The sequence below is a fragment of the Onychostruthus taczanowskii genome, unplaced genomic scaffold (assembly GCF_017590055.1).
Source record: "Onychostruthus taczanowskii isolate IOZ18803 unplaced genomic scaffold, ASM1759005v1 scaffold29, whole genome shotgun sequence".
In the NCBI taxonomy this organism is placed as follows: Eukaryota; Metazoa; Chordata; class Aves; order Passeriformes; family Passeridae; genus Onychostruthus; species Onychostruthus taczanowskii.
In genome coordinates this window covers 1,869,796-1,891,212 of record NW_024500239.1, presented here as the reverse complement: position 1 = coordinate 1,891,212, position 21,417 = coordinate 1,869,796, and the positions used below count along the sequence as shown (strand labels likewise).

General features: G+C 40.7%; 1 protein-coding gene across 2 annotated transcripts in view; it reads left to right on the top strand.

Moving 5' to 3' along the window:
- Window positions 1–9,741: 9,741 nt before the first annotated feature.
- The window catches only part of PTPN3 (protein tyrosine phosphatase non-receptor type 3), a 119,602-nt gene continuing 107,926 nt past the window's right edge, over window positions 9,742–21,417 (top strand). For both annotated transcript variants that reach the window (XM_041408168.1, XM_041408167.1), the window contains exon 1: window positions 9,742–9,882. The gene's annotated coding sequence lies outside the window, so the exon portion shown is untranslated. The remainder of the gene's footprint in view (window positions 9,883–21,417) is intronic.

Genomic DNA, 21,417 nt, shown 5'->3' with positions numbered 1-21,417 from the left:
TTGCCTGTGCTGTTTTGGTGGCCAGCAAAGCAGAAGTCATTATGTTTGTTTTACCTCTCTAATGACCGTGCTTTGCCAGACATGTGTCTGTAAGATACATCACAGTTCTTTAAAAACAAATTGTGTCATGTAGTAAAAAAAAATAGTTTAAAAGTATTGTGTCAAAGGCTATTTCTGTTCCCAGCTGTTAAAATCCTAGCACGACTTTGCTATTTTCTTTGCCTTTAGAAAGCTGCTGATCTTATATTAGTAAGTGAGCCTAACTTTACAGTTGGAACAAATGATGAAATACAGTGAAATCAATAGTAACAGTGTTAAAGTAAATATTGTGCAGAAAAATAAATGTTACTATTTATGAATCAGGAAAGGTCACAGGCTATAGAAAATAATGAGCGCATTTATCTGAATACTGTATCAGAGTCAAACTGAAAGCTCTCTGATCTGAGTCACCCCTTTGCAAATGCTTCTCTCTTATATTGTTTATAATGGAAACAACTTGTGTAGCCTTTGCCTTTGCTGTCACTGAGGCATAGCTTTAGGACCCCATCATATAGCCCTCACTCCCCTTTAATTCAAGTGGAGCCTTGTTTGATGATAAAACTGTTGCAGCAGGGAGCTATATTTAAAACTCAGTGACTCATTCATCTTATGCCCTTTTTTGGAGTCATTAGTGGGTCATATAACTGTATATATTTCATTCAAATTTCCATTTATATTCCCTACCTAGAATTGTAGCTATTGTGCTCTAAATAATTCTCTGACCAGAACAGCAGCCTCTATCTAACCCACTGTAAGCAACTACTGCCACCTCCCCTTCTCCTCACTCCCCCACCCCCACTTTATTTTGTGGTCTGTTCCTTGACAATTTTTTAACAGAGTCTAATCTGAAATTTCCAGATAGCAGAATACCAGGTTACAGCAGTGTTCAGTGTGTGCTACTTGGAGCTGTTGACTCATAAAGAAAGGTTTGGAGGAGTAGTGTCAGGAATCATTTGCATAAAGGCCAAATATGCTACTCTTATCAGCTCTAATTTCTTTCTTTCCATACTTATAATAGTCTTTTAGCAACTAGAAAATTTCAAAAATTCTTTTGCTTGGCCATTTCCATTCAGTAAAGAAGTTGCTATCTTTTTTCTTTTCCTTTTTGAATAGATATGAAAACTTAAGGTTTGTTTCAATAACAAACACATCAGTTTATACAGAATCTTATCATGCCAAAACATCTTTATGGACAAGCATCAGCAATGAGATCAGCTCTGCTTTGAAAACAGTTTTTCTTAGCTATCAGGCTTTACAGAGATATAGAGCTGCCAGAGGAAATGTTGGTGATTATGTCATATTGTAATTCAAGAATTATACAAATTTCACATGGAGTGGAAGGCAGGAAAAGAAGAACATGTGATGGTGCTATACATTTGTTTATTTATAGGATGGTAGTCAACCAAGAGTACACAAACTCTTTACATCAGCAAACTAGCTCCATACAGGATCCATATGCATCTGAGCATCAAAAGTAGAGATCCCAGAGGAACTAGGTGCCTAGTGGCATCCAAAATCCTTGTTTGTTCCTACCTTTCCTAATAAAATGGCAAAACACCTGTATGTGATCCTTTAAAAATCAGTATGCCCTCCTTCACCATCCTGAAGATTTCAGAGCCATTAGATGCCACTCTTACCACATGTCTCATTTAGAAATACTGGCATTCATTTTTTGCTAGGAAATAATAATAATAAATAGGAGATAATTATTAGATTTCTTTCTCTAAATAAAGTAATTCTAAAGGTTGCTTGGGCACCTGGTCACTCTGGGGAAAAGATGCCTCACTCTGCTTGGAATAATTAGAAATGAGAGCCCTTTCAGTGCTGAGACCTGGATAATAAATTTTGTTCCTATTTACTCTGGACAGGAATGAGTCAATCTAAGTCTCTAAAGTAGCAACTCAAAACCTGTTTTCCTGTTTTGCCTTGCAAGGACATCAGCTTCGCTGCAAATTCCATCACAAGGTGATTCAGGGAGAAGAAAACTAAACACCTTTGTCTGGATAGCTTTGTGCTGCCTCAAAGACTAACTTTTGAGAAATCATGTTGAATTTAAGAAATGGTTTTGTAACAAAGAGGACAAAAATCAGGAGGTTATGTTTCTTCTCAAAAGTGGAAAATATTTTAACACAGTTCAGTAACCTCCAAAAAGATAGCTTTGTGACAAGGAATATGTAATAATCCAATATGAAAAGGGATGCTGTAATTGAGGAGTTTGCCAGGAGGTCAGAATTATAAATCTGAATTATTTGAACACCTTTCAATCAATCTCTTTCAATTCTTCTCTATGTGTGTAATCCACAGAATGACGACAGTCTTTTCAGAGCATCAGATAATTTCTCATGAGAGTTAGTTCATGAGTATGAACAGCATGAAAAGTTAGGTACAACATGGGTATCTAGAAAGTCTAAAGTGGGATTTGGATGAAACCTAAAACTCCTGCATCTCAACCCTTTATGTTTACCAAACAAACTACAGACCTTGGGGCTGCACCTGGGGTTGCAATGCTCAGTCTTATGTCCCTCGAGTTCCACTCCTGCCCACACTCACATTTGCAGTAACAGGGCTGTGAAACCACAGCTTGGAGAATACCTGGTCCTGATTAGAATCCAGAAATAAGGGACACAAATCTTACCTGCACACAAGAGCACACTTGTGGAAACAGATCCCAAGTGAACAGAGGTGCCTCTCTGGAGCACCTGAGGCAGAGATGTGAGATTGAACAGGTACCTGTGTAGGGAGAGCTTCCAGCCACTGACAGCAGCATCTCTCTGCTGAAGACAGTGACCAAGCACTCCTGATTCAATGTGCTGATATAGTTCTCCAACACAACATGAACTGGAAAACTTTCCCTACATACTCTGTTGAAGCAGCCCAAGAGCTTAATGTAGAATTTTACTCCATAGCCGGGCATCTGTACATTCAATGCTACAAAATTCAGCTTTTAAGTTCTTTGATACACTCTACTTTTTTTGTGCCTGTCACAACAAATAGCACCAGACATATCTGAGACATGTTTGGAGGGCTCATAGGAGGATAATTTCTCCAGCTGTTTTATATCCTAAATACCTGGAGCAAAAGACCTCATAGTTACTGAAAGTTACTGGAAGTTCATAGTTAAATTTAGAACTTCATCTCATCCCTCCAAAAAAGGAACTCATTAGTATTTTCACTGTATAGGTTTTTAAAACATCAGCCTGCAAAATCAATTAGTCTAGCCAAGCTTTTGACTTCCCCAGACTCCAGACCTAATTCTTCATTTCTTCTCCCTTTAGGTACATTATAACCCAATGTGCTACTGGACTGAATTGTGCCGAATACAAAAATGCTCAGGCATTTGCAAATTTCATTAAGAACGTCTTAACAGAAGAATAGTTAAGGTGGTTTTTTTTTTTTTTTTTGGTTTTTTTTTTTTTTTTTTTTTGTTTTTTTGGGGTTTTTTTTTTTTTTTTTTTTTTTGGCCTTTTTTTTTTTTTTTTTTTTTTTTTTTCTTTTTTTTTTTTTTTGGTTTTTCTGGGTATTTTTTGTTTTGCATTGATTGTAACCTTTAGAAAAAAAGCTGCTCTATTACTCATCTCCTGAAACATAGTTTCCTTGTCATGGGGTGAGGAGTGGGTGGGAAGAGAGACCTGTTTTTTTGGTGGCAGGTTTTTTCCCCCCCATTTTCGAGTGTTAATGAACACCATTGTATGATAACACGATCAGGCAAAAGGGAAGGCTTTTTGTTCCATTCATATGGGACACCGAATAGCAGAAGCACTGCTGTCACTAATTGGCCTGTGTGCCATCTGTTGGAAGGTGCTTTTGATTTTCACAGTGGTCACAACAGTGCCACAAGCAAAGCAGGCAGAAACAGTTACCCAGTTAAACACCCCGGGTAGAAATGGTTCACAAAGAACTTGCAAGTGCAGAGTTCTGCCTTTTTAAAAGAGAAGTCTGATTGCAGTAGGTGTGTATGTAACAACAAATTAGGAGATTGGTCCAGCCTCTCTTAATTAGAGTGATTTTACAGGATATCAGGCAGTGGTAAGACACAGGATGGCAGCTAAATCTAGCCTACCTTGCAATGTAAATCAGAAGAGCAAAATAAGCTTCAGGGTTTTTTTCTTATTCCTTTAGGGGACATTTCAAGTCTCATTATTAAGGCTTGTTGGTTGTCTGCTAAATTCAGAACAGTACTTCTCAAGGAACCAGGACAGTGACACGTTAGTTTTAAATTTTATTCCACCTTGTTTATATACATGTGAATCAGGAAAAGAAAAAAAGAGAAGGCACTTACTCAATATGAGACTAAAAATAATGTATTGCAGCATATGATATTCTGAGTTGACTTAAATATCACACTTTTCAAGAGTGTATATAGTGCTATTTTACTTATTTTGGCCTGCAGCACAGTGTCTGTACTAAAGCTTGTGCGCTCGCCCCTCACTTTAAAGCTGACACAACCAGTACAAAATTAAAATGGACAGCCTGATCAACAACATTCCCCACCCACACCATGCAAATCAATCAACCAGAACGACAAGAAAAGTGCCCAATACTCCCTAAAGGCTCAATTCCATATCTTTTAAGCTTCAACTAAAGCAACTTTCTTCAATGCTCGATCTCAAATTCAAATGATGCAGAACTTAAAATTGACTCCTGTTTTACTTCAGGGAGTGGTAATTTTGAAAGGAGCGAAGTATGTTTTACAGAAAATTAGCATAGTACCATGTTGCTTCTCTTGTGAAGCTATATTAAATATATATGCTGGGTTCATTTAAATAAGATTCATTTAAATATGCTTTTCATGGTTAATTGCTAAATGTAAAATATTTGCAAATTTTAGACAAAACAAAAATTATTTGACACTTCTTTCCTATGAATTAAACTTTCTGATTAAAAAAAGATATGTCCTGGAGTAAATACTGTTATAGTTTAATGAAAAAAAAATTATAGGAGTTCCATCAGTGTGTCACCTTCTTTCATATTTTATATTTGTTTTATATTACTAATAAGAGGAAACTTTTGAGTGGCCATAAGGAGCAGTAAAGGAAGACTATGCCAAAATGATAATTTGAGACAAACACTTGTCAGTAACAGAAAGGCCAATATTCATGCAAATACATATTCGGTATACTACTGATCAGATAACCAAAGTATATATAAAAATGATTACTCAATTTTTTTATGCACCTACATGCAAAGTAATTTCCCAGCTATGTGTTTTAATGTATCCAAGTTTAAATGGCTGAGTTGATTGCACTTTCATTGTTTCCCTTAGAAATACTTTTTTGCAGCCTGGTACAACTTTCACTGTTTAGGTCTAAGTGGAACATTGTAGGCATATCCCCAGCTTCAATTTTTTCCGGCACCCTTCCACTCTGTTTAACCAATATTTCACGATACACATTTCATGAATCAGCACATGACTTGTTTTATACATGCTTGTAAGTAAATGCAAGCACTTTCAAAAATGTCAGCCAAAGCGTGGGAGGAGGATAATATCCATGAAGACTGTGCAAGCACATAAATTACTTTGGCCAGACAATTTACTGTCTAACTGCTGGGAACATTCACTGGCTGTGTGTATTCACTCTCCCAGTCTGTATTCATTTAAACTGGTGTTTTGTGATAGTGAGAACATACTTTAAGCCACTTAGGATTTTTTTTTGTTTTTTGAAAGTTCACAATTGGTTTATGCTTTTAAATGAGCTTGAGAAAGGGACAGTGGTTAGAACTTTAGTGTCTCTTGAAGTGGAGAGAAGTTTATTCTGTGCTTGCATAGGCAGATCTATCTATAAGGCAGAGCGACCACAGCTCAGATTGCCAAATATTTTTCTTATAGAGATCCTGCTTTTGTTACAACTGTGCCAGAATGTAATTATTTGGGATGAAGTTTCACATCATGAGTTTCTGCCTCTGGCTGAACTGATCATAATTTTGCCTTTTCAAGAAGAATTACAATAAGGAATTGCTAATTAAAAACAATCACACAAACTCCCTATTTGTAACCATCTTTTGAGTACCTTTAGCATGTCCATGATTCTGACAGCAAGGAGTCCTTTGTTGACAAGAAGAAATTTCTCATAAATTTGGCTGATTAAGTCCTGAAAATCACTATGTGCACACATATTTTATGGAATCATACAAGGGTCTGTGTTGGAAAGGACCTTAAAGATCTGGTTCCAACCACCCTGCCATTGGCAGGGATACCTTCCACTAGACCAGGTGGCTCAGAGATCCATCCACACTGCCCTTTAACACTTCTTGGGATAGAAAATTAACAGCTTTTTGTTGTACACTTTTCCTCAAAAGGAAAAGTTGTACACTTGTACAGCAGTTGTACACTTTTCCTCAAATCACTACTGGCTAATCTAACTGCAGAATTTATCTATGTTAAAAGTAACACAGGTTTTTTCCTCATCTGGTTTTAATCAGTACCTGATGATCTCTGTCTAGGCAGCTGCTCAAACTGCCCTCAGAGATGTCAGAGATGTTTGTTACTGTGACAGCACTTCTGGGTGATGCTGACAAAGTTACTCCAGCTGGACATCTTTCCATCTTTCCTCCTATCAGTAACTGAGTTTTTTGTTTTTTTTTTTTTTTTTTTTTTTTTTTTTTTTTTTTTTTTTTTTGTTTGTTTTTTTTGAGTAAACAGACCAGAGGTTCAGGTTGTGATTTATTTTTATTTAAAGAAGTACTCAGAGATGTGAAAAAACACACTCAGAAATTTAGTTGAAAAACTGTGTCCTAGATGTCTTCAGCTGGATACTCAAGAGTATGAGAACAGCCATCCAGTCTGTAGAGATTAACATGTCCAGTGAAGGGTGAAGCAGCTGTTGAAACATGCAGTGAATGGGAGATGATCCTGCAAAAAGAGAGTTTGTTTGTGTAATTACAGAAAATAATAATGCCTTAGCCACAAAAGGTGAAAATAACAGACACAGCTTTTATCCTGTTGTTTTTATAGAGTTTGTTTGTTTGATTTTTTTTTTTTTTTTTTTCTGAGAGGAGTAGTGGTTTTTCTTTTTGGCTTGAGGTTGTTATTCTCAAGGAATTAGTATCCTGTCCACATTTTCCATTGTGTGATAGGAAAACAAATTACACTAAATTAATTGATATTTATCTAATTTAGCACAACTTTAACAAGTAGGTGATGAGTAGAAGATTCAGAAGTGTTTGCTATAAGCTGATACCACATTTGGAGGGACAAATCATCTCTTGGTGAGAGACAATGCTTCTATGGTGTCCTGTGTTTGGCAATCCTAGGTATTAAATTATTTTTTCTCTTCCATGGTCTTAATCACTATAGGATCCTCCGCCTTTCTATAAAGTCAAGGAATTTGGGAAAGTGCTTTCCAAGTACAGGATTTTGGAGCTGAAAGTAATTGTGTGCAATAGAAAGCTGTAGTCTGTTCTTATTATATCTGCTACTCTAAATCAGAAGTGGAGTTACTCTTCTTCACTGGCATGACTAATAATTTCACCCGGTGAAATACGTAATAGTTTTTACCCAGGGGAAGACAGGGATTACATATTTCCTCCAAGGCCCAGCAGTAGAATTTCTGATGTTTGTAATGAAAGAGTTTTCTGCTGCACAGATTTGGACCTGAGTCCAGGAACTGTACCACTAAATCAAAAGCCCAATGCACTCATATTTCATCTCTAAAGTCATCAGGCCCTGACTGTGATTAATTGGAATGGATAGGCTCTCATGCCTCTGAATTAATGCTCCTAGAGAACTACATGGGACTATGTGAAGGGCAAGATGCAGTAACCTTCCATGTGGGGAGCAGCAGCTTGGCCCTTGGTGGTGTGTTCACTTGTGTACTTGTTAGGTAGCACTGTTTTCCTGCACTCTCTCTAAAGGAAAAGATGATTATTGCTTGCAAAGTACTTTGGAAAATGCCAAGTATCAGTTCAAAGAAAATTTAACTTCCTTCCATGGGACACAAAGTGTTAGATGGGGCTAATCCTCACTTATTGAGTAGGAGAAGTTCTGATGGAAACACAGTGACCTAACGGGTTGATTTGGGATGGCAATGCCAATGCTTTTTAACACTCTTATTGCTGCAGAGCTAAATAAGCTCACATTCTGGAGTAATGTTATAGAATTAACAAGTCAACTAATTCTCACTCTGAATCTCAGAAACAGTCAAATAGAATGAAGCCTGTCAATATTCCATTAAGATTTAAATGCATGGAAAATTAAGTTTATGTACCTTTAATAAATTATGGGAGATTAGATTATTAGATTGTTTCCTCAATCATTTGGGAAAGATCATTTTTCAGTGTAGATATTAGTGAACACGAGTGTAAGACAGAACCATTCAGAGAAGGCTGTAGGAAATCTGCAAAATCCTATGAATCAGCTGTGCTGAGCAGCAGCATTGTACCTGGTGGGAAAACCTGTGACATAGCTACGCTCCTCGCAGTACTCAAATTCAGACAAGGCAGTGCTGTGTAGACGTGCTCACACCAGCTCCCATTCTGCCTTCACCAGAGATGCTGCCTTCATGTTACTTTCCCCAAACTAGCCAAGAATGTGGCATCCCAAGAAACAGCTCACTAGAAGGGCAGTACAGATCAGCAGATGGCAAGAGCTAAGTTGCATTTTGGAATGTGCCATCTCCACAGCAGATATATTTATACTGTGCACTGCAGCATAGAGGTCCCTGAACTAAGCTTGGAAAGGCAATTTGGAATTTGAAACAATACAGCTATGTCAAGGAATTGTCTGATAAGCTTTTCTCGGGTTTGTCTCTGGGGTTTTTTTTCTGGATCTGGGTCTCTTGCAGGGAGCTTCTGGTGCATCAGTTCACTCTGTCCGTGCTCCCACCCCTGCATTCGAGTTAACAGAGATGGCTGAAGACAGGGGCCAAAACAGATCAGGAGAGCACCATCCAAGTTTCACACCGTTTTGGAGGGTTTCTGAATATTTTAACCCAGACTGTTTCATTGGTCTCATGTACAGTCGCATTAGCACAAGGGCACAAGGACCAAGCACCTGGAAATTTCTTTACAACTGGAGAAAACATGCCACGGGATTGCTCGGCCATTGAGGTACTCTGCTTCAGTTAATTAGCGCTGCAGAAAGGCTCAGCTAATTAGCACGGGTGTAGAGCTGCCCTGACACAGTTACTCCTGCGGCAGGAGCGGAGCTGATCCCTCGGCACGGCGCTGCAGCAGGGACGCGAGGGAAGCAGGAGGCACCACAGGCATCCCCACGCCTTGCCCAGCTGGCCGTGCCTCGCCGGCGGCCGTGCCTGCCTCCTCCTCCCGCCATGGGAGGCCACGGGGCGGGCTGTGCCACCAACTGCGGGCCGTGGTGACACTTCGCACCTCCTGTGTCGGTCCCGTTCTTCCTCTGGCGATGGCACGAGGCACGCCCGGTTCCTCGTCCCCCGGCAGGGTCCGCAGCCGGCGGTGTGCCAAGCTCGTGTCAGCCTCTGGAGCCGGCCCGGGAGGAGCTGTGGCCAGGGAGGGACCCGGGCGGGACGGCGGCCACCGCGGCCGTGCGGGAACAGGTGGCGGCGGGGCAGTCCCCGCCAGGGCTGCTGCGGAGCGGGAAGGGAGGCGAGGGAACAGCTCCAGCCCCGCCATCCGCGGTGACCCCGCTCCGGTTCCCCTGTGGAAACGCGGAAAGCGCCGAAGGGCTCCGAGCGGAGCCGAGGCGGAGAGCAGCGCCGGGACGGGCGGGGGCCCGGGACGGGCGAGCCGGAGCCGGCGGCGGGAGCGGGGTTGGGATCGGCTCCGCGGTCCCGCGCTCCGCACCTGCTCTCCTCGGTCCGCACGGTGGCGGCGGCCGCGGCGGCCTTCTGCGCCCCCTGGGGCAGCGGGGCGGCGGCGGCGGCGCGGCAGGTACCGGGCGAGGCGGCGGGAGCGGCGCGGGGCGCGGGGAAAGTTGGCGCCGCCGGGGCGCCTTCGGGAGGCGGGGGCGGCGGTGCCGCCGAGGCCGCCTCCGTGCCTCCCTCCTCCTCCTCCTGCACCTCGGCGGGGCGGCGGAGTGCCCGGGCGGGCGGCTGGCCCCGCGCCGGTGCTTGGCCGTCCGCCGGGAGCGCGGGGGCGAGCGCTGCTCCCGGCGGCTGGCGCGGGGGAAAGCGAGCGGGAAGGTGCGCGGCCGTGCCGGGCTGGGTGTCAGCCCGTCGCCCGCCGAGCCGTGCCGTGCCCTCGGGGGGCGGCCCTGCTCCGCTCCGCGCTGTCCCTCCGTCTTCTGTTCCGCTCCGCGCCTTGTGTGTTTGCGCGGGGGAGGGCACGGGGAAGGTCCCGTCCCGTCCGCGGGCTCCCCTGCTCTCGCCTTTGCTGCCGGTTAATATAGGGCGAGTTTGGCTTCTTCTGTGTTCCCCCCAAATCGTTGGCAGAGCACCCGACTTGAGAGTCCCGTCGATCCCCGGGTGCCTGGGGCGTGTTGAGGAGCCAGAGGAGCGCTGCGGGCGCAGAGCGGCCCTGCCCGTGCCCCGGCCCGATGGCTCTGCCGAGGGATCGGAGCCCAGAGCCCGGAGCTGCAGTACCACAGGTACTGCCCCGCCACAAAGGCTGCCGGGGCTCCACAGTGGTAACTTTTCAGCGTTTTGGGTGCTGACTTGCCCTGTGGAGATAAAAAAAAAAATCCAGTATATCTGTAATACATCCAAGATATATATAAAATATATCCATATATGTCAAGTGTGACAACTGTTTGCCTCACTGGTGTTATGGAACAGATGCAACAGCAGTAAAATGGGATGCTTCTTGTAATATAAAATTCTCATTCATCTTGCAGCACTTCTTGTTTCCTCTCTTGAATGAACTTATCTGAAGTAATTAGTCAGTCTCTCCTTCTGTTACTCCTTGCTTTCCTCTCTTTCATAGATACAGTTGGGATGTTTTTGGCTTCCGTGCTATGATGGTTGCTTCCCTTGTGGCGCTCTTCAGCCTGTCACAAATTGCTACTGCTCTAATATCTATGTAACAGAAAGCAGAACAAGTTAGTTCTTTAATGCTGTTAAATATTGGTACTGCCAGTCTGTTAATCACAAACAGTCTTTATAGTAGAAATACCTCTATTACTGAAGTATTAATTTTGCACAGCATTGTGTTGAAAGATTATTTATAAAAAGTGAATGTAGATGTGTAGAATGCTCACTTAGCACTTTACTTTTTCACTTTTTCTTAAACGAATTTTTACTGAAACTAGTTGTGCAAGAAGCACGTTTGTCCCTATTACCTGAGTGGGTTTGATTACAAGGGAAACAGCCAGCAAACAGAACTGTGGGGAAGAAGAGTCTCCTCAGTTACCATATCTAGAAAGGCTTGCTCACCAATGCAATACAAATGCTAAATTTTTATGATGGTGACGCTCTCTGGCATTGTCCTGTGGCAAAAATATCTTGATAAGTTGGTGACAAATACCTAAATACATTTTTGTTTTCTAGTTCATAAGAAAAAATGTAATACTCCACATAGTTCTAAGTACACTTATCAGAACAGCTCATTTGAAGGACCAACTTGTGATGATAAGATTAATTTTGTTTCATTAAACACTCTAATATTGCTGGCAGTGGATTCCTGGAAGAACTCTTAACACATGTCATCTCTCTGACTTAATAAGCATTCCTAATGTTCCCATGTCAACTTTTTGCATATTCTAAGACTGGGACAGTTCATTATTTTAGGACATAAATTTGGGTAATATCACAGTGACATGTTGTACTTAACAATACTTAGCTCTTTACCTTCATGCTTCCAAAATACTTTTAGTGGAAAATAAGATGTTGATAAAGCTGTAGCTAAGTGATGTGCTATTAAATTGCAAAGCTCCATGACTGCTTCTCAGTTCATAATTTTTTATTATTGGTGTAATGTGCTTAAAGCACTACACAGAAGCAACAAAAAAGTAGTAACAAAAAAGCTAGTGGTAGTATCATCATCTTCTTGAATATGTTCATGACTTACCACGTGATAAATAATGTTTTCATCCAATCCAGGAGTCTAAAATATCAGCTGATTTCTAAAGATCTTGGGTGGACTGTTTTTCCAGTAGTCAGTGTTCTAGCAGAGACAGTTGTGCAGAGTTTTCTAAGCTGTGACCTACTTTTACACTGATGGGTATATGATAGCTTTACATAGACACCAGAGGAGTAACCTTACATAGGTACAGCACCAAAAGTCTTGTGCACAGAAGCCATTGATGTTAGATTCTCCAACTAAACTAACTAGGTGAACTAACTAGGTGAACTAAATACCAGTGCAGTGAGCAGTTCTTCTGTTTTGTCACTTCATTCACAAATAATATTTGCCATGTTGGCATCTATGCATAGGGGTATTTGTTCATTAAAACTCTACCAGTTAAAAGTAAAATGTAGTTTAGTGGTGATGTTTACCACAGTTATCAGTCTCATTGTTTTAAATGTGGTAAATGTTAATTGCACTTTTTATAGAACCCTTGTGGTGTGGGTTTGGTCAGAGTTGTTTGGTTTGTTTTTTTTTTTTTGTTTGTTTGTTTGTTTGTTTTTTGACTGAGAAACACATTCCCTGAGCTTCATAACTGCGAACTTGAGAACTGATTTCTGTCAGAGGCAGCCCTGTGTGCTCATCTGCTGGAAAGTTCACACAGGAAAATGAGAGTGCAACATTTTTCAGTTATTTTCCCAAAACTACAGCTTTGAGTATATTAAGCAAAAAATATTTATTTTGCTTCCTCCTTTTTTGTAGCATTGGTTTCTCTTCTGGCTACCTATGTGTAGCAGTGCAGTGTACATTTTGTTCCATGGTGTTGAGTGCATGATGTTAGTCAGCAAGGGAGATTTGGCACAACACTGATGAGAAGCCATAGCTCTGGCATTTTAGCCCCTGATGGAAGCATCCCATACCTTGGGATGGAGCATGGGATGGTTCACTTGAATAGGAATCAATCAAGTAACTCTGAACTGGGGTTGTCTCTTAAGAGAGAGACAGATTTTAGGCAACTTAATCCACGCAAGGGAAGCATCAGTATCAAAAAGAAATGCTCTGCCTGCAGTTTTGTCTTGGAGTTGGATGCTTTTCATGATCTGTAGTGTTTTCCTGTTCTTGAAGCCTAGAAGTCAGAAGGTGTATGTGGGCTTTCCTCACGACAAATAGGAATTTATGGGAGGTAAATTATTCTTCTGTCGAGGTGTCTACTAAGGAGAAAGAGCAGGCACACAAGTGGTTGGAGTGGAGTAACAGATGTGCTGCAAGTTTCATCCTGACATACCTTGAGATAATTGATCTAATCTCCCTGTACCCTACGATACCATTGCCTTCAATCAGCATGCACTGAACCTCACTGAGTACCTCTAATTTCTATTATTAGCATTGTAATATGAAACTCAGTCACGTGCCCACTGTGGGACTTTGTGTTCCTTCTCTTTCTTCTTTTTGTATCCTGGCATTCATGAAATGCTACGAAATCAGATACTATAGAAAACATTGTCTAATAGCTTGCTTTATAAAGCTTTTTTTTGTCTTAAGTTTTCTTCCTTTTGTCAAACTGCATTCACAATCTTGAAGAGCCTTCTCCCTGCAGAAAACACTGATACTTAGGACATAATTTGATTGCTTGAGTTGTGCTGAAATCTGGTCCACGCTGAAGTCTGGTCATGCCTGTCTGCTAGATTTTGGTTTAGACTTCCAAAGATTACACATGAGTAATGGTAACAAAGGGTTCCTGCCTTCTGGGTCAAGAGGAATCAAGAGAGACTTGAAAACCTTGTAGGTTCTTGGTGCACTGCTGTACTGTTGTTCACCTGGTGAGTCTCATGTGCTCTTGGCTTACAAGTTAAAGATATCCCAAAATATGGGCTCTGGGCATACATTTGGAATACAGATTATCCATCTGGTACTCCTCTGGAAGATGTGAGGTATTTTTTAATCAGTTTCCAGAAAAAAAGTTGAAAAAAATATGAGCAGAACTGTATCTGCCTCTTCACTGGTCTTAGAGTTCCTCTGGCTTTGTCTGTCACACTTCTGTGGTTTGAGAGCCTTCTTGTCTCACATTGTCTTACTGTCCCTTCTCAGCATGTGTCTCTGTCCAATAACAATACTTCTCCTTTTAAGAAATGCAGTTCTTCTGTCCAAGAACTGTCAGCACTGATTTAACAGGAGAGCATATCACTGCATAAGGGATGTGGTGGCTCTCTGCAGGCTCTAGGTCCCTAAGTCTGAACCAGCACATTATCCTAATGGCCTTTGTTTGAAATGAAAATCATTGGGAGTGGTCTTGTCTGATGGATCTCTCTGACTAAGTTCCCTCTGTTAAACTTCTGCAAATGTCTCTTCAATATGAAGATTACAGAACATTAGATAGATAATGCAGTTTTACAAATAAAACAGAAATCCCAGAAGCAGTGAAGCTTGTGCATGCCATGGCATATGTTAATCTGTCATATTGGCTGTAATTTAATCAGTTCCCTCTCTTGGCAAGTTTGTGTTTGATACAAGCACAGCAGCATATGTTAGGGGGGGAGAGAGTGTCCTAAGCTTTGAATTGTGTCTAAAAACACTTCTGAGGAAACTGTGGTTTTCAGAATTTGGAGTTGAGAGGAACTCTTCAAGATAAGTGATCTTAATCACTTTTTTGGCAGGAGGAGTTTTGGGCTTTCTAAAAGGTGTTTTGCCAAAAATGAAATGTATTCCTTTCCCTTCATCACAAAGCTGAAATACAGCCAAGCTAGTTGCATGCTTGCTTGTATTGACCAATTCAGTATGTTTCAAGAGGCAAGGTAGTAACCCCTTGTCACAGCTACCTGCTCTATCATCTTTGTCAACAGCCAGCTTTTATCTTACTAATTCAAGCTGATGGCTGCTGCACTCTGAAATTGGTTATGTAATTATTCTCAGTCAGTACTGTGTTACTAAGGTAGGCTAATTCAAGCTGATGGCTGCTGCACTCTGAAATTGGTTATGTAATAACCAATAATGTAATTATTCTCAGTCAATACTGTGTTACTAAGGTAGTAACTTACCAGCCACAGGTTCAGTCACTACTTTTGTTTTTGGAACTCTCCCACTAATACTAAGTGGTGTTTCTCATAGAAATTCACAAAAAGTGAAGCAAAAGCCATTCCTCAATTCAAACCTGTACATGTGTGTTATCTTAGTGAAAGGTAAAGTTTTACAAGGAGTTCAAGAGGTTTGTAATAATGCCAGATGAAAATAAAATCAGTGTGTTTTTAAGTTGTCTGCTAGAAGAAGAAAAATGGGTGTACAGAAAGTGATTCCAACTCTGTTCTTCTATTGCAATGTAATGTAAAACTAATTGTGTCCTCTTTCTTTCAGTTCACATAACCTTTCAACCAAACTAAAATATTTAATTTCTGATGTTAAGGTGGACAATACAAAATATGCTTCACTGATATATTTTCTGAAGGAGAAGCAATGGTAAAATTTGTGTGAGATCATAAAATGCTTCAGACTTCGTAGCTGGCAAATACAGTTGCAGTGTTTTGGTGGCAGCTCTAATTCTGGTGATTCTGAGAGGTGCCAGTAGTCCTAAGCAAGGCTTGTGCCTCAACAATATGGTTTAAAGGTCAAATTAAACGTGCATGTGCACAAAGGAAAGCTACCTTTTCAGTTTCTATATAGCAAGATACATAAAGCCCCTTTTCTTTTCAAGTAATTTATTATTTTTTTTGAAGCAGACGTTTTTGTTTTCTTAGCCTGAGCAAAACTTTAAAAAATAGTTCTAGAGAAGGAGCAGCTGTGAGCTGAAGTGTTTCACTACTGAGTCAAATGCTGTTTTATTTGCACTTTGAAGTATGAAAGTAGTTACGATTTGACATCTTGTTCATTGATTTCCTGCTATCCTCTCCCTCCACCCCCAGAGAGATTTCAATCTGGTGTGTGCAGTGTTCTGGAAAGGCAGCGGTTCATACCACCAAGCTGTGATGAGTAACCATGGCTATTTCCCTAGCAAGTTATGTGATACAGTTACGCTCTCTGCAATGACGCATTTTATGAATCAAAGCTGGGAGCCTGAGCTGTGACTTGTATACATGTGGGATTTCCTACTGTAGTGTTGTTTTTGTGTTGTTTGCCTACAGTTCTGTGACTATGGATCCTCTTGTTCAACATGGGGTGTTCCCCAGGGATTGGCCCAAGTATGCAGAGGTCTGATCTCTGCAGTTTCACTCAGTTTTGGTGGTTTTTTCTTTTAAACTTAAGGTTTTTATTCCATGTATGTACGGTAGCATTCTGTTTCTACATCTGTGTCAGTCTAAATGCTTTTCGTAATTTTTGTGATTTGATTTTTTTTTTTTTGGATATTCTTATATAGATGGAGAAGGACTGTGCTTCTAGAACTATAATGGTGTAGATGGAGGCACAGCTTTTGACTGAGGCAAATGTGAATGTGTACCTGAAGTTAAGGACACACAAGTTGTGGTGTTTTTTGCCATGCTTTCAATGCTGGTGGTTTGGAAGAAGCTGTCTTCTTGACTGTGTTGCTGATATTCTAACTAGCACATTAAGAGCCTGTAGTTAAGGCAGACTGTACTTTGGTCAAGTTGAAGATCAGCTAGCACATGTTAAAGTACAGCTTGTCTTATCTTCAGGTTGTTCTTTCAGAATATGTGAGTCCTTGTTTACTGTAGGAAAGAAAGGCGTCTTTGAACAACCTAGTGAGCACAAGCTGTCCTTACTGGGTTTCAGAGGTTGTTGTAGGATTGCACATGCTTCTAGCCATATATATATATATATGTCTGTATATCACTAAAGATTTATTAACACACTTTTGAAACTTGTTTAAAAACATTTGTCTAAGATCCTGGCCAACTGGGTGCATTAAGTTCATAGTCACATTATAGTTCAAGCTTTTGTGATGTCCCTGGCTTCTTATTTTTGGGTTCAGTGTGTCAGTGGATTGTGTTGATTATCAAAAGACTTTAAGGGGATAAAACTATTGAACTCTGATAGTTTCCTCTTTCACATAGAATTGCCTGGGCTACTGCTGTTTACCTTTTCCTATGCCTAACTCAATTTTAAGTCTTGATTCTCTCCATCTGTGAATCAGTGCCATTGTTTATTAGAACAATCCTTCTATTAATAATAGTGCAAACCTGGTTGCCATTTTAGTATCTGTTCTGCCCATTGCCACTTCCATCTATGACATTCTCAGATGCCTAAAAAAGATGTCACAATTTGCACTTGATGGAAACTCGTTGGTGAGCTTGACTTTGGGTAGAGCATTAGCCACTCTAAAAATTGTCTTTTGCATTATGCTGTTAATAATTAGTTTGAAAAGAGATCATGTCTTTTAAGAATATTTTTACAGAAAGACCTTACTGTTTTAATGGTCATAAACCTTTCTATCTTCACAGCATGATTTTGTAAGTGTAGTTTACTTTGTGTGGTGCCTGAAAATGTTGCTAAGAATTTAGACATGCATGACTGCTTAGTTTAAAAAAACTTAAGTTTTCCATGTATTTATTGAAACAATTTTAAAAATGCAGTAGTAGAACAAGACAGCATTGGCTGCTTGGAGAGGTATGCAGCATTTGATGGCTGTTTCAGGAAGGTTGCAAGCCAGTGATAAAAATCCTGTACTCGTTTATAACCTAGAATTGTGGAAAACAGTTTGGGGTGGAATCAATCCTTCCTGGTTTACCCAAAACTACGGGCAATTTGAGGTATCACTGAGAAAATCCAGATGTGCAAATGTTAGGCAACTCTTAGTTTGTGAAAATACTTGTGATACTATACTTTGTGTATATAAAATTAACAGCTTTTAATAAGACTACACATAGGTGTAGGGTTTTATATTTGCAGCCATGATGGAGGTTTTTTCTTTCTTCTTTCTTTCAGATTTGTTTGACTTTAGCAACACAGTTTTTCTTTGAAGTAGTTTCCAGAAAATTTAATAAGTGGAGGAAATTTTTGTGAGAGCACTAGAAACTAAGAAACCAAAAATCCCTGACATATTTTAGAACTCCTCAGAATGCTCTTGTAGTAAAGCAGCTGTCCTAATTGTGGCTTTCTATTCATTAAATTCAATGTTTTTGAAGTTTATTCTCCAGCTTTGGTTAATGTACTTCCTATTCATATTGTAAATGCACATCTGGAGAGAAGGTACCTATCTTAAGGAAGCTGGTGATTTGGCACTTGGCAGCTGATAAGGCTCCAGGATTAAGGGAAGCACAGTGGCTCTTGCTAACTAGGAAGTGTTTCAGTGTTTGATGGGGGAAAAGCTGTGGGTTGTGTGTTTTGTGGTTTTTGGGGTTTTTTTTTGTCTTATACCATTTTTGAACAGATAGTGCTTTATTATTTTTCAGATAATATTTAATCTTTCAATTCATTCGTGTGATACGTGGTGCCTTTGACCAAAGGTACGAAATAACTGATGTATCATGTTCGGTGTCCTGTTGCTGTTCAGATACGGAGCCTGAACTGGCCGGCAGCATTCTGCTCCTCGCCTGTGCTCTGCGTGTGTCAGGTGGTATCTCCTTGGAATGAGTTGGGAACATCATCATTTTGTTGGAGCAGATTGCTTAGGGTTGCAGCCTCACAGCTATTTCTCCTTGTCACTATGAACAAAAGAACACGACTACATAGTTGTTTAAAATCACTGGTAAACTGGTAGACCCTGTTTATTACATGTTAATATATCTTGGCTTTAAATCCTGAGATAGCAGGACATTTGATTTTACTGTGAATGTCATTCATCTAACTATACTTTGTTTCTAAACAAATTTATCTGATTTGTGAGCCATCAAAATCTTGTGGTAATCAAACAGTGATGCAGCAGAATATGAAGCTGGGCATATTCAGAATTAGGAAAATTTTCTTCATCAAGTGAATTAGCAAACTTTGGAACGTCTCCTTGTCATCAAACAGTGATGCAGCAGAATATGAAGCTGGGCATATTCAGAATTAGGAAAATTTTCTTCATCAAGTGAATTAGCAAGCTTCGGAACGGGCTGTCCAGAGAAGTGGTGGAGTCACCATCCCTGGGGAGATTTAAAAGGCATGTAGATGTGGCACTTAGGGACATGGATGAGTGGTGTCAGTGATAGGCTAATGGCTGGACTTGGTGATCCAAGAGATCTTTTCCAGCCTAAATGATTCTATGATTCTGGTAAAGGTAATGTATCACTAGAATAACTTCTTCTTATTTGTGTTGACTTCTTAATTCTGAAAACACAATATAAATGAAGTTTCTTCAAAACAACCCTCTCTCTTCTTGGAGCAAAAGGGTTGCAGAGGAGTTCTGATTGTTTTGTACAGGAAACCAACCTTTCTCATGATGTGTTACCCATTTGCTTTAGCTTATAAAGGGGGACTCTAACCTTTATTAAAAGAAGTTTTGAAGGATAATATGCTCTGAAAATACAATTTTCAGAGATTAATTAATGTGGTCTTAAAAGCAAGCCTCTAGAATCTGTTGTATTGGTGTCTAAAGTTAGCTCTGTCACCAAGTTCTCTCAGAAGCAAGCGATTTTGTTACTATTATCAGCTACAACTTCTGTTACCTGTTAACCAGTGCGTGCTACCTTGGGCTGACTTGGAGTAGTGTGGTGTTGGGTACTACGGTCATCCTTATTTGGTTTTGCTTTTTTTTTTTACTGATTACCCAGGAAGTAAATCTTTCCTGGTATAAAACAACTGGCGTAAAGTTTCTCTTTTGGGAGTCTAAGTAAGCTGCCAAAGACAATTACAAGCTGTGTTAAGTGGGTATGAAGGAAATAAATCCTCATGTTGCTTAGTCTTGCAAGTGTGCAGCACTGTGTGTTTATTATCATCACCTCATTTACCAAAGGCAAAAGCAGATTTTTCTGGCCCATGTTTGTCCCTCTGCCTTCTGTTCCCAGGCATTTATGAACACATTAATGTAACCACCAAACATGGTCGGTCTCCTCCACTGCTTATCGTCGTAGGATCATTGAATGGTTTGGGTTGGAAGGGACCTTAAAGATCATCAAGTTCCATCCTCTGTGTTGCGTGCAAGGACACCTTCCACTAGAATAGGTTGCTTAAATCCCCATCCAACCTGGCCTTGACCCCCACAGGAAAGAATTTTGTACCTAATCTGAATCTACTCTCTCCTAGTTTAAAGGCACTCCCCCTTGTCCTGTCACTGTGCTCATGTAAAAGTTTCCCTTTCCTTTTGCAGTCCACCTTCAGGGACTAGAAGGCTTAGTTTATGTAATTAAGCAAAATTACTTCTAAGGTCAAGATACTATGCTTATTCTTATAACTTTTTTTTACAAGAGTAGATAGGAGTCCTAATGTTGTTGAAGCTCTGAAGAAAGTGTTGCTGTAGGTGTCACCTCCGTAGTGTAGATAATCACAGCGCTGCAGGAGTTCTGTGTCCATCAGTGGTCCTCAGCTGCCACGTGCCAGCACACAGAGCTGAGAAATGGCCTCTCTTGCTTAGAGATGGCTCACAGCATTCCTTGAAGCACATTTGCTTTTCTTTTCTGGAAGTGTGGAGAAAAACTGGCTTTACAGCCATCTGCGGGTTATAAGGCAAAGTTGAACTTTTAACATGGGTAATAAAAAAAGCCTGTTTTACTGGATTGATTAGAGGCAACTTCAAGGCAATCAGCAAATGTGCTCTTGCCAGCAGATAAGGTTAGACAGCATGAGGAGCCTGGCTTTATTAATGTCCTTTTCCATTCACTGAGATCCCTTTTGGCAGTTGAGGTGTGAGAAGTAAACGAGGTGCAGGTTTGTGTTTCTTCATATGCTTAACTCTGATGTGCTGTCAGGTGACCTCAAGCAACCTTGGGTCAAATAAACACTCCACTCCTGAATTTTGCTGTTTAAAAAGCGTGCTGTTGTCCATCCCTGCACCTGTAATATTTGATCCTCTTGGTTTCAACACATTTTATATGTATAATGTCTTACAGACCTCAAGCTGTGAACTACTTCAAGAGGTTACTGCCTGGCCTGGGGCTGGGGCTTCTCTGAGAGGCGCTGCAGATGTCTGAATCACTCTGCCCGCCGGGCAGAGAGTGAGCAGCTGCTTGATTTATGTTCAGTCACTACCTACACGTGTGCTCTCTGCATCCTCTGATGGCTGGGCAGGACTGGCACTACTGAGGAAAGTGTGGGACTCGCAAAGGCCTGGGATCTGGGAGAAGAGGGGAAGGGCTCAGGCTTGGACAGCTGGCAGCTTGGAACCCTAAGAGATGAGAGCAGTGGTAGGTGCATGCTCAGAGGCATCTGGGAATGCCTGTCTGACTCTCTTAGGATAGTGGATGGTGCCAGAGGTTCTCACCAAGAGAAATCACCAATATATTTCCAAGTTATTTATTAATAAATATAGGACTTTACCAGTTACATCTGTTATAAACCTGTAGTTACTCAAAATAAATAATCTGCAGACAATAAATTCTGTCATTCTGATTTTATTTGCATTATGTTTATTTTTTTTTTTCTTTTTTTTTTTTTTTTTTA